Here is a 20,213-nt window from a genome sequence, read left to right as displayed (position 1 = left end):
ATCCTCTGTCTGGGGAAAGGGTTAACGATTGCTAACAGACTTTGAAGAGCATGCCGTTGCTGACGTTAGCTCCAGATGCCGCTAAAATACGCCGAGCCACTAGTAACGGTATTGGAGGAAGCCTACCTGTGTAATGTGTGGGACTAGGCAGCAATGGACGAAATGTGTCCTTTTAAGAACGTTGAGTGTCCGCAGCAGAAGGTTGGCGATCTTGAGCCGAATTTGTTGTAACAAGCGGCAGCAATTACGGGCCGCAGTGCGCCGTATGTCGTCGTGAAACTCTATTCCGAGGCATTTGATAGTACCACGCCGGGCGTCTCGTATGTTCATAGCGACTGATTTGGTGTCAGTGAGACAACTGCCAGAATTCCCACCGTAACCGTACGTGTGAATCCATTCTATTGCGTTGGTTACATTGTCACCGATGCTGAGCACGAGAACCAGGTCGTCTGCATATGCTTTATAGTGAATTGTGACGCCACGTAACATTAGTCCGGTGAGGCGTTGTGGAAGGAAGCACAGGAGCGTTCCAGTGCCACCACGTAGAGTAAGGTCAACAAGGGGCAACCTCAATGCACCAATCTGGAAATCGGAAGGAACTCCGTGAGATGCCCATTAACGAGCACCTTGGAGGTCGCCCCTCGATGCACACCACGACGTCTATCAATCACTGCAGGTGAGATGGAGAACGGACGTCAGGCACATGTGATCCACTCGATCGAAAGTTTGGCTAAAATTTAGTAATGCCAGTGCTCCCGAGATGCGGCGTGACCTTTCTAGAGCTATGACGTCACAATGCCATGTGGATGTTATTGACACCCCTTGAGGAATCCTGATGGGATGAGATGATGTGAGGCAGAGTCAGTCATATATAGGTCGCTAAGGGTCTAGTGAATATCTTCATGTCACAGCTGAGGAATCTCAGAGGCTATAATCATGTACTCAAGCACCACCTGTCCTTTTGTGGACTGGTGTAACCATTCCTTCGGCGAAGGCTGCAGGGAGCGTCAATGAGGGGAACATAAGCTCCCGACAGATGTCCGTAAACTTGGGACCAGAAAACACTAGAAAGTTCTATAAAACTCCACAGGAGGTCTTCCGTAATTTCGTCTAGTAATTTAGTTTTTAAGTCCTCTGGAACAGTGGCATAAACAAGTAGTGAGACTCCTGTCCTTGTCATCGGGTCGGAACAATGAGCAGATTAAAGTCGTGCATAATGGTTGAAGAGGGTTGTGCCAGTACCTCGTAGCGTGGTGAGGCGATGGCCGTCCACAGTAGTAATGACCTGTATCAGCGCCCTTCGTCGTAGTTTACGTTCCTGAATGACTTGGTACATGGTGGGTTGTCTCCAACTGATCGATATAGGAGATGTTGGGTGACGGCGGTCGTACATATTCCACGTGTCCTCGATGGCGCGTTGACAATCTGTAGAAGTGAGGTTTAACTTACAGGGATGTTGGCTGCTCCATACCTGTTGGGGGCGAAGGGTGACATCACATATACAGACCTCGTGATCAGAAAAGTCTACGGACCATACGTCAGTGCCACTCACTGTTGCTGCGAGAGAATGGGAGATGTAAATCCCATCAATGCGACTAAACGAGTGACTCGTAAAATGAGTGAATCCCGGCCGATTTCCATGAACATGTTCCCTTATATCTACCAACGAGAGATCACTGATGAGTGTCCCAAGTTCGCGGTATGGTTAATGGCGCGCAGCTGACCCTTAAGCACCTGGGCCCCATTGAAATCGCCATCTAACTCCAGGTCGTCATGCCTGCCCTGAAAGAGCGGTACTACGCCTTCCGCGAGAAAGATCGATAGCTCGCGACGTCGATTCGTTCCGGAAAGGGCGTGCACATTGATAAACTGGACGTCTACCACCGTTACAGCCATTTCTCCAGCGTTGGGAAGATACCGTACCTTCGTCTGCCTCGAGTCCCTTCCTAAGAAGAACTGCGTCACCATTATTAGTTGGCGAGGCGTGGGACACATGAGCTGTATCACCATACGTACCCAGGAAACCCTCTAAGACCTCTCGGATAAAGCCAGTGTCGATGTCTGTGGCATTGAGGATATCTTGGAGCAACGACAACTTCGTACCTGTCCGAATGATGTTAACGTTGATCATCGGTAAGCGTAGGTCTGTAGGTCATCTCCTGCGCCATAAATGTCGTGCCCTGTCATCTGCAAGCTGTGTCCTCGCAGTAGTCTGCTCATAGTCGGGAGGAGCGATGTGTGCAAGGAGACACCCCTCTCCTGATCGAACATAGCAGGCGCAGAATCTTCTTCAATGTCGTCCGCCCAAGGTCCGTAAGTCAACCTTGGCTACGGTAGCGCACTTTCGAGTTGGGTGTCCATACTTGAGTCGACAGTCGTTTCCTGCAGTGCATCGGCGAAGGGCACTGTTTTCGTGATCTTTTCGCCGAGAGACCGGCAAGAGCTGTGTCGAAGTCAGGGAAAGCAATAGGTGAGGGCGACCCTGTGTCAACCGTGTTTCCTGTTTCATTGGCCGTTCGGCCGCCAACTGGTGAAGGCGCCTGCAGGAGGCATGGTGTGTTTCCTGGTGACTTCTGTTTCCGGATGCGGGCTTCCACGTTCGATTGAGTGTGTGGGTCCTGCACTATATCCCCCTCTGGGAGAAAAGCAGAAGTCGGTACAACCCTAATGTTGAGTTCCATTCTCTCATCCTAATCACCCTGTGGAGTCGATGGTCGACCTCCCTCTATCTGTGACGATTCTGTCATGGTTTAGATCAATATTCGACTCGTTCCGAGTGTGCAGTCTGACAGTCCCTGTCTTCCAAGTGATCCTCCTTCTGCCATGATGCCGACCGTGACACGTCCTGCATAACTGAGGTGGAGGGCCGTTTCATTTAGTGCAGCGATTCCCAACTTTTTTGAGACAGTTACCCCTGAACGTGGTCATATAGAAACCAACACCCCCAACAGAGTGTAGTGTCTAATTGAAGTTGATAGTGGAGCAAATAACAAGACGCAGTCATTACTAAATGAGCAGGAGAAAATGTCATTCCACATACACAAAAACAACATAAAGACAGCTCAGGACAATACAAATTCAGCAAGGATGCGTGGTTTACTAATGTAGGCCTGTGGACAGTTCCTATTGGCAGCCACAGGACTCACACAGTGTAAATTGCAGGAAAAATTAAAAGACAAAATCCCACTGAGGATACCGCAGTCGTGGTGAAACATGTTTTGGTAGTGAAACAAAGCAACTGAATGCTTTCAAAAAGGCGGACCCATCCTTAATTCTTTATCACCGGAAAAAAAGGTTTGAACGTTCCAATTTCTACAATTACAGGAAAATAAACAACATTTTACTAACGTTCAACAAATAAAACTCACTTGTTTTTGTAAGTACTGTATTAAACGAATAAATAATGAAAGTCAATGAGATGGCTGATACTGCTTATTTTTAATAGTCTTTTTTATATTCGATTTTGTCTCGGATTGTGCACATCCTAAATTGTGTTCCAAGTTCAGTTGGTTCCTTACTTTAGTTTTCATTACCACCACAGACGCAAATTCGCTTTGACACCTATAAGTTGAGGCGAATGGAATCAATATTGTTAATGCTTTTTCTGATAATAATGGATACTCGTCACCCAGCTTTCTCCAAAATGTTGTCAGTTCCGTTTTGGAGAAATTTATTGTCAGTGTGTTGTCTTCACGTAGTTAAAGAAATTATGCTTTGGCTTGAATTTCACTATCTGAAAATATTCCTTCGTTCACTGAAAACGATCTCAAAACCCAGGCATTTACTTGTCGATACTCCAGGAAAATAGTTACTGACAGAATTTATTATTGGTAAGTGCTGACTTATTTCATTTACGAATGAAAAATGCTCAATGTCGACATCAAGCATTACTGTCAATTCTGGGAACACCGAAATGTCTTGAACTTCAGCCCTGTGTTGGTAAAGCTTTAACCTCCGAAGGAAACTGGCAACTTTATCTTGTGCCGTCAAAATATTCACCATATGTCCTTGCAAGCCGAGGTTAAGCGTATTGATTTCCGCAAAGAAATCCGCAAGATATGGAACTTTGGAAATAAATATACTACCTATTATTTTAGCGTGTAAGTCTTTCTCCTTCTTCGTCCTCGCCCTCTCCAGAAACAAAGCAGTTTGTGATCGGAGCTCAAGTACTCTATGCGCACTAGTAAATCAAAAATCGAGTCCAGCGAATCGGAATTTCTTCATAATTCTGATATGCAAGGTGATTCAGCTGCCCCGCAATGTTATATCCGGCCTTCGCCAACCACGCGCGAGTCCGAGCTAGATGACGCACTTATTAGCGCGCTGGACTCGCATTGGGGAGGACGACAGTTCAATCCCCCGTCCGCACATCCTGATTTAGGTTTTCCGTGATTCCCCTAAATCCCTTCAGGCAAATGCCTTCATGGTTCCTCTGAAAGAGCACGGCCGACTTCCTTCCGTAATCCGATGAGACCGGTGACCTCCTTGTTTTGTCTTGTCCCCCAAATCGACCCAAACCCCCCACACGTGAGATTTTCATATTCTCTAGCTCGCTACGCACTAACTATTAGTCCCACAAAAACAATTAACTGGATCTTTTTTGTAGGAAATTTAATGCAGTTAAATTTTGTACTGGGATATGTTTTCTCAGGAGACCACGGTTTTCGAGTTCTCAAGAAAAACGTACAAAAGTGAACTCCAAACGCTCCTCCACCCCCACGCTCATCCCTCACTGGTCAGCATTTCTAGTACGTCGTTAATGGCACTCCCTCCTACCACTGTGCACAAGTCTCCCAGTACACGAACTATTCCCGATATTCGACCTTCTTTGATCTGTATTCATTGGGCTATTATCCCATAAGTATAGTCGGCTACTTCGTTAACGTTATTAATTTAAAAGTGCGAGTGAGGGTGATGAAAGAAAAACGACTTTTGTAAACGTTCAAAAATAATTACGTTGGCAATTCGATCCAAACTTGACCCTTACAAGCACATGTAGTTTCATAGTCAGAAGACCTGACGACTGCGACGATACAATTATTTTATGCTGTTAATATTCACAAAATTATTAAGTAAAATTTACGCAAACGTCAGTTTTACGGCTTGTTACTGCTCGTCTGAGCCGGGAGCGTAATGAGGGCACTTAATGAAGACCAAAAAAGATGGGATGGGGAAAATAATTCGTGCAGTCGCAAATTTTTGTACACTGGTAGCAGGGAGTACTATGGATAACATACTAGAAATCCTGACCTGTGGGGGCTGACTGTGGACTGAGGGGCATCGGAAGGTCACTTTCATACGTTTTTGTTAAATAATTCAAAAATTATGGCCTCTAGCGAAAACGTATTCCGATACAATTGTTGTTGTTGTGGTCTTCAGTCCAAAGACTGGTCTGATGCAGCTCTCCATGCTACTCTATCCTTTGCAAGCCTTTTCGTCTCCGAGTAACTACTGCAACCTACGCCCCTCGGAATCTCCTTACTGTATTCATCTCTTGGTCTCCGATTTTAACCCCACACGCTTCCCTCCAGTACTAAATTGGCGATTCCTTGATGCCTCAGAATGTGTTCTACTAAACGATGTAACCTCCCCACAGTAAAAAATATGTTAACCTCCCAACAGTATAAAATATAATAACTTCCCAACAGTAAAAAATATAAGTATATAGTTATATCCTTCACATTCAGTGTAACTACCTAACAGTTAAATTCCGGAACCTACCAATAATAAAAATGTGACTAATCTCTCAATAGAATTGTGGCTCACTTATAATCTTCAATAATTGACTGTGAATTTAAACTGGTAAATTTTGGACGTCAGCAGAGCTGCGTCATGGCCCTGAAAGATCATACTGAATAAATTGAAACTTCTTACCTCAATAAGGTCGCCGGATAACGCGTATATATCTGCTCCTATAAGAAATTTTTCTGGCACGGCTCAGTGCAATGCTGGCCGATAGATTCGTCATGTATAAAAAGAAACAACTGATTTTTCTTTACAATAGTCAGAATGACCATGGATTGGAGAAATTAGTAAAATCTTTAAATTCATATGAATAATTGTCAAAAGTTAATTTTTATAAGAAAGATTATTATTAAGAGATTTCTTTTTAAAAGCATTTACATGGTACTTAATATAACAATACTACATATGCGCGAGGCTGCTTTTACCTCAGGCACCGCCATCGCTCCACACGACCGGCCCAGCCAACACGATACACCAGACTGCTAGCTATTACTTACTCCTACTGCCACACAGTTCCTACTGCATACAACACTGCTCTCTGGTCTGAGATTCTCTTATAGCTTACATATCGCAGGCAGCGAGTGAGCAATCCATCGAAATTACATCTGCTCAAGTGCGCTAGCAACAACTTCCTTAATCATGGACCTCTTACACCGATCCCTTCTTTTAGTCAGGTTGTGCCACAAACTTCTCCCCAATTCTGTTCATTACCTCCTCATTAGTTACGTGATGTACCCATCGAATCTTCAGCATTCTTCTGTAGCGCTACATTCCAAAAGCTTCTATTTTCCGGTACAATTGACTACATTTAAGTTGCTATAAAAAGCTTCTGTTCATTTCTACATCTACAACTACATTTATACTCCGCAAGCCACCCAACGGTGTGTGGCGGAGGGCACTTTATGTGCCACTGTCATTACCTCCGTTTCCTGTTCCAGTCGCGTATGGTTCGCGGGAAGAACGACTGCCGAAAACCCTCCGTGCGCGGTCGAATCTCTCTGATTTTACATTCGTGATCTCCTCGGGAGGTATAAGTAGGGGGAAGCAATATCTTCGACACCTCATACAGAAACTTACCCTCTCGAAACCTGGACAGCAAGCTACACCGCGATGCAGAGCGCCTCTCTTGAAGAGTCTGCCACTTGAGTTTGCTGAACATCTCCGTAATGCTATCGCCCTTACCAAATAACCTTGTGACGAAACGCGCCGCTCTTCTTTGGATCTTTTCTATCTCCTCCTTCAACCCGACCTGGTACGGATCCCACACTGAAAAACAATACTCAAGTATAGGTCGAACGAGTGATTTGTAAGCCACCGCCTTTGTTGGCCCTCTGGCTCTGAGCACTATGGGACTTAACATCTGAGGTCATCAGTCTCCTAGAACTTGGAACTACTTAAACCTAACTAACCTAAGGACATCACACACATCCATGCCCGAGGCAGGATTCGAACCTGCGACCATAGCGGTCGCGCGGTTCCAGACTGAAGCGCCTAGAACCGCTCGGCCACACCTCCTTTGTTGATGGACTACACTTTCTAAGGACTCTCCCAATGAATCTCAACCTGGCACCCGCCTTACCAACAATTAATTTTATATGATCATTCCATTTCAAATCGTTCCCTACGCATACTCCCCGATATTTTACAAAAGTAACTGCTACCAGTGTTTGTTCCGCTATCATATAATGATACAATAAAGGCTCCTTCTTTCTATGTATTCGCAATACATTACATTTGTCTATGTTAAGGGTCGGTTGCCACTCCCTGCACCGAGTACCTGTCCACTGAAAATCTTCCTGCGTTTCGCTGCAATTTTCTAATGCTGCAACTTCTCTTATGTGGGACTCTTAGTTTACGAGTAGGAAGCGAGAGAATACGAAAAACTCGAGCGTGGTTTTTGAAGGCCAGATATCACATTCCGGGTTGCATAAAACGACAACGGTAGGGGCAGCTGAAACATCGTGTGTAATTACAGCAAAGTCATAAATTACAGGGCACGGAAGCAGAATGGCGTACGCAGACAAGTAGAAGTCGAGATTTCGAGAGCGGATTGAGACTTAATAAGAACAGACGAATGCAGTCGACGAAAGGAAGTAGATCTGAACCGAGAACGGTGTAGCTGGATGGAGGAACGAGTGACCAAAGGAATAAGAACGAGACCTTTTCCGCCACACTTCTAGAGAGAGTTTCGTTGTGGAAACTATTAAATGCATCTCGTATTGAAATCCGCATCAAATTTCGAGCCTCAGTAGTAAAACTTCGCCAATCTTGGAGATTTTGTGCTCGTCTAAATTACACGTGCCTTTTTCGGTGCTCCTGCAGCAGCCTTCTGTCGTGTTTTGTGTACCATGGGGAATCAGTTCCGACTGTTATTAATTTATTTGGTATGAATCTCTCGAGTGCTGTTGATACTATATCTTTGAACTTAAGCCACATATGGTCTTCACTTACATAGTTTGGAGGGATTGGAGACTGTCTCTTAGAAAGACGTCAACCGAATTTTTAGTTGCTTTTAGTAAATAGATATATTTCGCGTTTAGTTTTGTTGAATTTCTTTGTTAGGGAATTGAGCCTCGCTACGACTGTGGTATCAGATAGATTATATAATGGTAAGACAGAGATTTAGGAACCAGGTTTTAAATTGTAAGACATTTCCAGGGGCAGATGTGGACTCTGACCACAATCTATTGGTTATGAACTGTAGATTAAAACTGAAGAAACTGCAAAAAGGTGGGAATTTAAGGAGATGGGACCTGGATAAACTGACTAAACCAGAGGTTGTACAGAGTTTCAGGGAGAGCATAAGGGGACAATTGACAAGAATGGGGGAAATAAATACAGTAGAAGAAGAATGGGTAGCTTTGAGGGATGAAGTAGTGAACGCAGCAGAGGATAAAGTAGGTAAAAAGACGAGGGCTAGTAGAAATCCTTGGGTAACAGAAGAAATATTGAATTTAATTGAGGAAAGGAGAAAATATAAAAATGCAGTAAATGAAGTAGGCAAAAAGGAATACAAACGTCTCAAAAATGAGATCGACAGGAAGTGCAAAATGTCTAAGCAGGAATGGCTAGAGGACAAATGTAAGGATATAGAGGCTTATCTCACTCGAGGTAAGATAGATACTGCCTACAGGAAAATTAAAGAGACCTTTGGAGAAAAGAGAACCACTTGTATGAATATCAAGAGCTCAGATGGAAACCCAGTTCTAAGCAAAGAAGGGAAAGCAGAAAGGTGGAAAGAGTATATAGAGGGTCTATACAAGGGCGATGTACTTGAGGACAATATTATGGAAATGGAAGAGGATGGAGATGAAGATGAAATGGGAGATATGATACTGCGTGAAGAGTTTGACAGAGCAATGAAAGACCTGAATCGAAACAAGGCCCCGGGAGTAGACAACATTCCATTAGAACTACTGACTGCCTTGGGAGAGCCAGTCCTGACAAAACTCTACCATCTGGTGCGCAAAATGTATGAGACAGGCGAAATACCCTCAGACTTCAAGAAGAATATAGTAATTCCAATCCCAAAGAAAGCAGGCGTTGACAGATGTGAAAATTACCGAACTATCAGTTTAATAAGTCACGGCTGCAAAATACTAAAGCGAATTCTTTACAGACGAATGGAAAAACTGGTAGAAGCCGACCTTGGGGAAGATCAGTTTGGATTCCGTAGAAATATGGGGACACGTGAGGCAATACTAACCCTACGACTTATTTTAGAAGCTAGATTAAGAAAAGGCAAACCTACGTTTCTAGCATTTGTAGACTTAGAGAAAGCTTTTGACAATTTTGACTGGAATACTCTCTTTCAAATTCTGAAGGTGGCAGGGGTAACATACAGGGAGCGAAAGGCTATTTACAATTTGTACTGAAACCAGATGGCAGTTATAAGAGTCGAGGGACATGAAAGGGAATCACTGGTTGGGAAGGGAGTGAGACAGGGTTGTTGCCTCTCCTCGATGTTATTCAATCTGTATATTGAGGAAGCAGTAAAGGAAACAAAAGAAAAATTCGCACGCAGTAGGTATTAAAATCCATGGAGAAGAAATAAAAACTTTGAGGTTCGCCGATGACATTGTAATTCTGTCAGAGACAGCAAAGGACTTGGAAGAGCAGTTGAACGGAATGGACATTGTCTTAAAAGGTGGATATAAGATGAACATCAACAAAAGCAAAACGAGGATCATGGAATGTAGTCGAATTAAGTTGGGTGACGCTGAGGGAATTAGATTAGGAAATGAAACACTTAAAGCAGTAAAGGAGTTTTGCTATTTGGGGAGCAAAATAACTGATGATGGTCGAAGTAGAGAGGATATAAAATGTAGATAGGCAATGGCAAGGAAAACGTTTCTGAAGAAGAGAAATTTGTTAACATCGGGTATAGATTTAAGTGTCAGGAAGTCGTTTCTGAAAGTATATGTATGGAGTGTAGCCATGTATGGAAGTGAAACATGGACGATAAATAGTTTTGAAAAGAAGAGAATAGAAGCTTTCGAAATGGGGTGCTACAGAAGAATTCTGAAGATTAGATGGGTAGATCACATAACGAATGAGGAGGTACTGAATGGGATTGGGGAGAATAGAAGTTTGTGGCACAACTTGACTAGAAGAACGGATCGGTTGGTAGGACATGTTCTGAGGCATCAAGGGAACACAAATTTAGTATTGGAGGGCTGCGTGGAGGGTAAAAATCGTAGAGGGAGACCAAGAGATGAATACACTAAGCAGATTCAGAAGGATGTAGGTTGCAGTAGGTACTGGGAGATGAAGAAGCTTGCACAGTATAGAGTAGCGTGGAGAGCTGCATCAGACCAGTCTCAGGACTGAAGACCACAACAACAACGACTGTGTATTCACTAATCCGTTTATCCGTCGTGATGCGCAGGATTATTTGTGGCTAAGTGGTCAAGTGTGTTTTCGTAATCATTTACAATTTGAATGGCCTCGTGAACTAATTGTTCAAAATAATTTTAAAAAAGCGTTTAGAACAATTAAGAAATTTGTTTTCTATCTACAATAGGGCCTGAAAATGTATTTTTGTCAACATACGGAAGATAGATTCAAGTCGCTGCCAACTGTAATTGTATGAGTAGGATACCTATTTGCGATGAGACTCGAGTTTTCTTTGAAATGTTCAACAAGTGTTTCATCTGAGACCGGGGGTCGGTAAAAGGAGCCAGTTATTAATTTATTCCGGTTGTCTAATATAAACTCTTCCCATACTAAGTCACAGGAACTACCTGCTTCAATGTGGTTTGTCAGCTAGAACACACATTACATTATTTTTCCTTAGTTGTGCTTCTTGTTTCTGTTGTTGTGGAGATCATTACAATTACGGCTTTTCACTCCGATACCTAGGATGCTTTCTCTGTGACCCTGTAAATACCAGAGCTAGACAATGTAGAACAACAACGTACGTTACAAGCATAACATTCTGTATTACTTCATTTCCTTATTTCTAACATTTTAAAACAGTTCGTCGAATTTAGATGACATGTCAATCATAGATGTTCTTATCTCTGTTTATGAACGTACTTTCAGTCATGTTTTGAACATTGTCCCGCTACACTTTATTAACTAATGTTTCGCTGCAAGGGATATCGGATTTTAGAGAGTAAATTAATATGGAGTATGTTGTTCTTTTTTTCGAACATTCACACACCCATTTCTTCTTTCCTTGTTGTCTTTTGGGCATGCAGTTGTAGTAATTAAAGTAGGCACAAATGTAGTGATCAAACAGAAATGATTAGCGTACATTCGCATTCTCTTTACATCGTTCCTTTCTTGTTGCTCCCATGGCGATGGACTGTTTCCATCGCAATCAGTAGGCGTGAAAGGAAGCTACCGTACAGACAGAGGGATCTATATTTATACTTGGAAAAAACTAATTACGTACTGACATAATCGTCGGAATTGCTTTCGTCTCCCAAAAGTTATAAATATTTCGATTTTGGAAAAGAAGCTCCGTATTTCGTCAAGATGTCGAAGAAGAAGGTCCCTTGCATACTTGTTGTATCGAGTAAGATGTGGAGACGGCGGTTTGAAAGCGGACAGAAATAGTACGAGGAAGGGCGTCCCTTAAGCCGTCGGCACACGGACCGTGCTGTCGAACGTTAACGTTTAGCGTGCCAAGTTCAACGTGCTTCTGAACGCTCAGGAACGATGCGACTCGTGCATACGGTACGTGGGCCCCAACGTGGTGTACGCGATCGCGACGCACTCCAGCGGCAGTTGATGGATGTTTCTAGTTCGTAAATCACACTGTTTACTCAACGGGCGCGCGTAAAATTCCCACATTAGCGCTGTTAAAACGCACATTTTCTCCATCGTCCACGAAAAGGAAAGTACCATGTCCAATCAATAAGGACACAGGTTTATAAAATTTCCATTACAAATAGTGTGGTACAAATTTGGGATACTTCTGAGCATAAGATAAACATTATTTCATCATTCCCACATTTTAGTAAAACCCCAAGGTCAGTCTTACTTGATCAGTGTTGCTACCCAGTAGCAGAATCTTTGCAACACGTGAATTACGAAGCGTAAAAGAAAAAGGAGCAAAATATCTTTATACAAGTAGCGCAAGCTGTCCTGTAGATTAAGCCAATTGAACAAAGTCACCCCTCAAAAAAAGGTGAACTTATATTTACATAACATCAAATATTATAGTATATACTTATATTAAACTAATAAAAACGCGAATGTTAGGAAAAAAATTTGGAAGTGGCAAGACACGAACCACCGCCCCATCAAAATAATCTACACGGGCAGTGACGCTAGTCACTACGCTATTTTTTTTCTCATTTTGTTCGCTTTTGTTCGTTGCATCTGCTCGGGGCGGACGTCATAACACATCCGTTTAAGTACGTTGTTGATCGATTAACTCAGGTTTTTTTTTTTTTTTATTACAGAGGGCAGCTAACCCTCTGACCAACCACGCTTTTTTTTCCTTTTTCATTTTGTTCGTTATTGATCGTTGTGTTTGGTCGTTGCGGACGTCGCAAGACATCCTGTTCAAGTTCGGTGGTTGATCCTTTCATTCAGTTTTTTATTACAGAGGCCAACCGGCTCTCTGAACGAACACGCTGAGCTACCGTGCCGGGATGCTATAGCAATAACATATTCTAGAAGTCTAATCATAGTATCTTAGGTCGTGCATAAAACCTTAATCGTAGATATGTTATTAATTGAAGTTTAGTTATAACAAATTGCACCAAGAACAATGCCTTTCGGGTAGATCTTCAGTGTGTCGCTGCCTTGAAATAGCCTACTCTCATAATACGCAAGTTACAATAATTCTTTTGCCACGAATATGATGCTTCTCATTATTTTATTGGAACGAATCACACAGTTAACAACGGTTTTTTTTAGTGATTCTCAATTTGCTGGTGCTCAGAAACGGCATATATACATATAGGCTTGAAATGAATGCCAACCAACTGTGATCCTCACTCCCCCTCCTTTCCTCTGTCCTTTTCCCGGGCTCCCTCTCCTCCCCCCTACCATCCTCCTTTTCCTCCACCTCCCCTCCCTCTGCCCCCTTCTCTTCCCCGAGTCCTTCTGCACTTCCCTCCTCTGCCTCTTCTCATTCCCTCTCGCATCCGATCCGCCCTGCCCCTCACCCTCCTTGGTTCCCCCCCCCCCCGTTTTCGTTTTTTCCTCTCCTCCCTCCTTGTTTTTCCCCCTCCTCCAGGTCCCCCCCCCCCCAATCTGCCTTTGGCTCGGGAGTGTCATCTTTGTGCAGCCATTTTCATGCAGTATTTTACTGTGAGTGTTTTTACAGTGAGTGTTCCGTGTTGTGTCTTTTGGGAAGTGTTGCGAACGGCCATCATACTGTCGCTGGGTGTGATTTTTTTTATCTCTTGCGAACAGAAACCAGACTGTCGCCATGTTTTTTAATTGTGTGTCTTCCGTTTTTTAAAAAGTCTGTAGGCTGTAGAGCAACGTACTAAGCTGCTGCCGGCCCGCCCCCTATGGGGGAATTGAAAATCAATAAAGAAAAAAAAATGAATGCCAATAAGGCGCCTCACAACTCTGTACCAAAGACCTTGTAAAAAATAACTAGACTCACTGATGGCACTGCAGTCGCGGGATAATTTGAACCTTCGGCTGGACGCCATTATAGTGGTTGTAGTCTGATGTGTTGCATAGTACTGTTGTTTATGAAGACCCTGATTCAACGTTGTATATTTGTTGGGACGTACATACAGTATTTGTTACTCGTAATTCTACTGTCTGTACGTTCCAATCAAAAGAAGTACAATGTGAAGAGTCGTGCAGCGATTAATTGTACAAATAAATTCGAGAAAGGAACGAATATTACATTTCACAGGTAAGTGAATATTTTAAGTTGTTTTGTATGTCAGTGCACTTGCTTAATAAATGTTTTTGTAACACGGTATTAGCATAATGTCTGTGCATCTATTTGCAGGTTTCCTTTCTCAAAACCACAGCTGTTACAAAAATGGTTACACGCTGTCAGGAGGCAACATTTCCGACCGACAGAAAACCATTTTATATGTTCTGATCATTTTGAAGAAAGTTGCCTGATCGGTAGTGTTTTCATGGTCTAGGTTAGGTTGAAACTTGATAACTTGGTCGTGAGTTGCCAAAGCACTATGCCACATATAACGCACTTCTCGTCATAAAATCTAAAGCAAGGTAGAGTCAGAAAATATCTATTAATATAGTGGGCAAATCTTCGAGTATTTTGATGCATTTTGCGTACATTTATCGTAAATGAACTACGAAAAATGCTAGGGGTCCAGTACATAACTTTTAGCTACGGCAGATTCCATGTAGTACGTAAGATAAATTCGTAAACAGTGACTATTTGCTGTTTGTTCATAAATTAAAAAGTATATTGTAGTAACGTATTTAAATGAGGCATTATGTTTGTGACCTAACTCAAGGGAAGGCATTTTATAACCAAAAGCGATGTATAAACATTCGAACTCCAGTTTACCACTCTAATGGCCGCCGCCCAGCTATTCAATTCGTCCGCTCTTCACAGTCGACCATTCGTGCGGTTGTGGGGGCCTGCTCTGTACTGAAGGGAGACGGCGTGCGTGTCACGTAGGTGGCGTTGTGCCATCTCATTGGTCAACGCTCAGACGCATGCTCCGAATATCTGACATGCCAGATATTGCTCTGCACGTTCGGAAAGACTCCCGAACGTGCTATTCCACGCTATGACGTTAGAAACTCGGCACGCTCAACGTTCGGATGCACGGTCCATGTGCCGACGGCTTTACCTGAGGGATCGCTACTCAAGCTACCTGGCGAAGGGGCAAGTGCGGCAAATGTCCGGCATTCGTCGTGACGGGAACAGTGAACGGCCGCTCCTCGGAAGTCGTTGCCTCGGAGCCGCTCCCCGGCGCGCAGCGGCCGGCGAGCGTTGGCCGCCCGCCCTTGGCTCCTCGGCGCTCGCGGGAACGCCGGCCGGCCGCATGTGGGTCGCGCGGCGTCCTTGGCGCGGCGGGCGGTCAGCGACGCGCCGACCTTGACACAGCGACCCGGCCGCCGCCGCCGCCGCTGCCGCAGCCCGCCTTACGTAAATGTTATTCAACCCGCGTCGCGGCGCAAACAACGCCCCGCGTCGTCAGCCTCTCTTGCAGGATTTCTGCAGCGTGCGCAGGAAAAAACAATTCCCCGAAGCGAGTGATCGGGCCGGTCTTCCCGCGGAGATCTCCGAGGAGCAAACAAGTGGCCGAGGCCCTGTCCCTGCGACGCAGAATAACAGTGGCTCTACGTGTCAACACAGCAGAAAAGGATAATGGGGCTGACAACAGAGGTACAATTCGGCGAACGCAGCAGTTGCGTAACAATGCTCTTATCCTCCCATTTCCTACGCCAACGACCGCCACTTGGATTTCATTAGGTTAAATAATATGACCGTAGCTTACATTTGACTGCTACCTTTCCGAAGCCAAACATTTCGCCACAAAAACAGAAAGTGATTCTAATTTGTAAATTATCGATTTAGAAATTAGCGGCTTGTTGAAGGTGGGAGAGTCAAAACATCCATGAGAATATTGTTATTATTATTATTATTTACTTTCTTGATGCAATAATTTAGCAACAGCCGTAGGTATTGTGCAAATTTATTTTATTTTATGAATTTCTAAGTGCTACCAGGTTCGGCATTACATTGATGCCATCCATCTTCAGGCCCCACTCCTCATAGTCGTAAAATCGCTATACACGGAAGGAGCCATATAACTGGATCCGTGAATCAATCGTCCTGCAACAGCTCTTGGTGGCCGGGCGACACAGACACTAACAAACTTTGACTTCATCCACGTCTGCAAAGGCAGTTTACTCGCGTGTATCAAAAATCTGTGCTTCACTACAAAATGATGAAAACATTACACAAATAGTTTCTGAAATCTGAAAACGTGTGTAAAACCCAAAGAAACGGACGACGTGTTATTAATGAACAGGTGGATAACGCCTGCCAAAAATATGTCACATGCCTACATGTCTCTTTCCAGGCTATGGCAAGGATGAGGTTTATGACACCGAAGTGCGTGTTCTGTGGATAATTAACGTCATTAGGACCATCACTTCAGACTGGAAATAATCCTTGGTACGTTCCTTCTTGCACAACATCTCCCATCATCGCATTACGGTAGGAATTATAAATAAATTTATGTTAAATAGATGAAATCACTAGGCTCGAAACTGAAATTATTGCTTCTATTGGAGATACTGGATGAAGTTAGTTGGAAACCGTGTAACTAATGGACGCCCTTCCTGAAGCCAAAGCAGTCCAATTTGAAGTGGTATGATTGCTGTTGGGCAACAAAATTTACACGCCTATGAGTTACATGTGTGGGATTCATGTCCTCAACCTTTATGGTTTGTATTCTGGTAAATATATTAGGTATTACCAGACGGACGCCGTTATTATGTTGATGACTGAAAGCGTCGGTTCAAAAATTTGTTTACTACCCTGGAGGCAATGGAAGGAAAGCCACAATTCTGAAATATTCTTTCCCAATTTCGTTCAGTGAAAAACTTTATTATATGATTCAGTGGTCCGTGATTGCATAAATGGAAGTGATCAAAAATAAGCATAACACTCACCGAAAATAAATTAATATCAATAGGGAACTGGAAGCTCCCTGGGTATGTTACATTCTCTCTGTACAGGGTGTAAAATAAAATTAACTTCCCTAGCGGATGATATATATTATTTTGTCACTGGATATGCGGAGCAACAGTTTCGTCGAGTCCCAGAGAAGTAATGGCGTACATGTGTGTTCTTATATTGAGAAACATAATAACGCCCAGGATGTTTCATTGTTTTTCTTATTTTATTTCGAGGAAAACTGGAATGTCCAGAGAATACGAGAATATTCGGGATACCGGACCTGGTAGGATGTATTTGCAGCTACGTAAGTGAGAGGTGGAGGAAGAAAGCACCTTAAATACGGTATCTCTGACGTAAACGTGATGGAGTGTGATGGCTCTACTGTCATTTACTATATTCGTAACTGACTAAGCCGAAATATTGGTGGGACTGTGTGCTGATTATAACGCTTGCCGGTAGAACGCCGTGGCGGGAATCGGAGAGTGTATTAAAGCAGAAAACTTGCTCGAGATAATAGTTAAGTAATCTTAGAGATGATAAAATGTAATACAAATAGCGTATATGAAGGAAAAAAAACTCCCTCTTATCAGTTCTGCCTGTCAGCGCAGTTTTAGCGCTCTTTCATAAGCTAAACATCATGAACACGTGAAAAAGGCTTAGTGCGGAAGACCAATAGTATACTGTATACCACTATAATATACTGAGAAATAGTAATTTCCATGTGAAGCAAATCGACACAAATCTTTCTTTAGGGTTAGTCTGTTTAGTTCGTACTTCGAGCGTATATTAGCCATGATTAATGAGAATGAAATACGTCATGCAGAAGATGGAAAGAACTTTCTTTACTCAACACGGTCGTGTTACGTAAGTGCTCAGTATGCTTGCGTTAGTAGTGTTACAAGGTCCTCAATCGCAAAAAAACTGATCTTACTTTTTTTTCTTTCTTTATCTCTTCGCCATACTTAATCCCAAAGTCTGAAATACACCAGTTTCGTGATACTTATAGCTCCCTGTGTGCACAACGAGGAAATCAGTGAAATTAGGCATATAAGAGGTGTACAGTCTTTCTGACAATAGAAGCGGAAAACTAGTTCCTCTCTGCTGCAAACTGTATCGGTAGCACAAGTGTACATACGCAGGTACACGTTGACCAGCCAGAACGTTATTATCACTCAGTGTATAAGTATGATAGTATTTCTGTGGCACTCAATAGAGTCGTAGTTGTTCAAGCAATGAATACTATTAGTCATTACGACGAACCTGGGGAGGTATTTGGCACAAGACAGACTGTCGAAGTGAAGATCACGCATTTCCTGTGTTTTACAAAGTAGCTTCATGTCCAGTCCGCACAAATTAAACATGAAATGTACTCGACTGTCCAACTACACGTAGAGGCAATTAGCTAAGACTTCAAACGTAATTCGCGTTCGTGATTGTTACACCATAAAAGCGAGAAAGTGATTTTGTGCCACGAGCCATTACGCTGATGAAAAATTAAACTCCATTTGGAGAAGACATCAGGCATGAAATTATTTTATAGATTATGGCTTGAGAACGGGGCGGATCGATAGAAACATGAGATGAGGAAACAGCGGCCAAGTTATAATTTTGTCATGTGAACAACGTGTACACTCGTATTGCGTTTAAAGCCTAAGCTCATTTGCAAATGGCGGCTCACGTTTCGTAAGTAAATTTATATATTTCTCATAAATAAAGCGACTACTTATCAGAAGATTCTCAAAGAAATACGATCCTGGTCTGGATGTCGCCAAGTGTAACCTCCCCGCAAGAAATTAAAAGACAATGATAATGAAAACGTGAGCCAAGCGTAACCTCCTTGCAAAATTAAAGAATAAAAATTGCGCAAATGTAAACTCCCCACAAAATATCGTTAAGGGATGAAGATTGATCACAAACCCACAATAACATTAATTAAATAATGAACCATGAACTGAATGTAACAACTCAACAGCAATAGTTAAACCTGACAAATTTTATAAGGACAGCAGCGCTGACCTACGGCCCTGTGAAATAATTAAACCAAAATTCTTACCTCAGTAAAACTGCATCTATATATGCTCTTATTTTTCGGCATAGCTTCGTGCAATGCTGGCTTATATTTAATTTTGATTCTTGGAGGGAATGCATAGGAAATATTATTTAGCTTGAAATGAATCTTTTTCTTTAAATGAGTTACTTTATAAAAAGTTATTATTGGGGCATCATTTTTGAACAAATTAATTACAATTAACATACGTTATTAGCTGAGCGCAATGCTGCTTCATTACCTTCTACAATAATATACATATCGTCCACCACATTCCTGACCAGACTCGTGGGCAGAGCACACCGCGGACGCATGCCGACTCGTTACGTCCTACCGTTCCTGCCGACTCACTACACGCTACTAGCACTGTCGTTTCGCGCGGTCAAGCGCAGACTAGCCACGATAAATAACTCTCTGGTCAGAGATTCTGTCATGCCTCGCCATCGCTGGTAATGAATACATATGAAACGTACGCGTTTCATAACCCTCCACTGGGGGGGCAAAAATTTGGCAGCGATGGTGAGTCATTTGGACTTGCCATGAGCAACAAATTTTTTCTTAACTAATTAACTTTACAATTACAGAATATATACAGATATATATAGGTGTAGAACATGAAGTAAATATAGTGCACATGCACTGAGTACAGAACATATCAGGCAAAGACAAAATATATACAATGAGTACAAAACATATTCACAAATGGCAAAAGTGCACACGCACAGTAGTACAGAACATATCAGCAAATCACAAAAAAAGTATATGCAATGAGTAGAAAAAACGTTAACAAAATGACAAAAGTGCACATGCGCTGTAGTTCAGAACATATCAGCAAATCACAAAATTTATATGCAATGAGTAGAAAACATGTTAGCAAAATGACAAAAGTGCACAAGCGCTGTAGTTCAGAACATATCAGCAAATCACAAAATGTATAGGCCATGAATACAAATCATGATAACAAAATGATTTTTAATATGTTACAAAAATTAGGATAGGAAAGGGAAGGATTGCGTCATGGTTGTAGCACTTTAGGTTGCACGCAGCTGCACTGAAAGTCCATATCTTTCTACAGAAGCACAACACCAAGTGAGGCAATCTAAAGATCTTTTCCCAGAAGTATTAATCAGCATAGCCATGACACTGAAATGCCGTAGTAATATTCCATGTTATCCTTTTGGTAGTACATTAGGTACACCAAACAGTGGGACCGTAACAGCATCTCATCGCTCATTGTGGTGGACAGCATGTCGTGTCAACACCATGTTCTTGTCTGTTACAGCAACGTAGAATTGGTGCAAAAACCAAATATAGTGCTCCATG

General features: G+C 42.7%; 1 long non-coding RNA gene across 1 annotated transcript in view; it reads right to left on the bottom strand.

Annotated features, from left to right (window-relative positions):
• Positions 1–19,262, bottom strand: part of LOC124713278 — a 320,037-nt gene extending 300,775 nt beyond the window's left edge. The window contains exon 1 of the long non-coding RNA XR_007005633.1: positions 19,132–19,262. This is a non-coding gene — a long non-coding RNA (uncharacterized LOC124713278). The remainder of the gene's footprint in view (positions 1–19,131) is intronic.
• Between the last annotated feature and the right edge of the window lie 951 nt (positions 19,263–20,213).

Source organism: Schistocerca piceifrons, chromosome 1 (genome assembly GCF_021461385.2).
Source record: "Schistocerca piceifrons isolate TAMUIC-IGC-003096 chromosome 1, iqSchPice1.1, whole genome shotgun sequence".
Classification (NCBI taxonomy): Eukaryota; Metazoa; Arthropoda; class Insecta; order Orthoptera; family Acrididae; genus Schistocerca; species Schistocerca piceifrons.
Note: the sequence above shows the minus strand (reverse complement) of the source record. Positions and strands in the feature narration are given on the sequence as shown.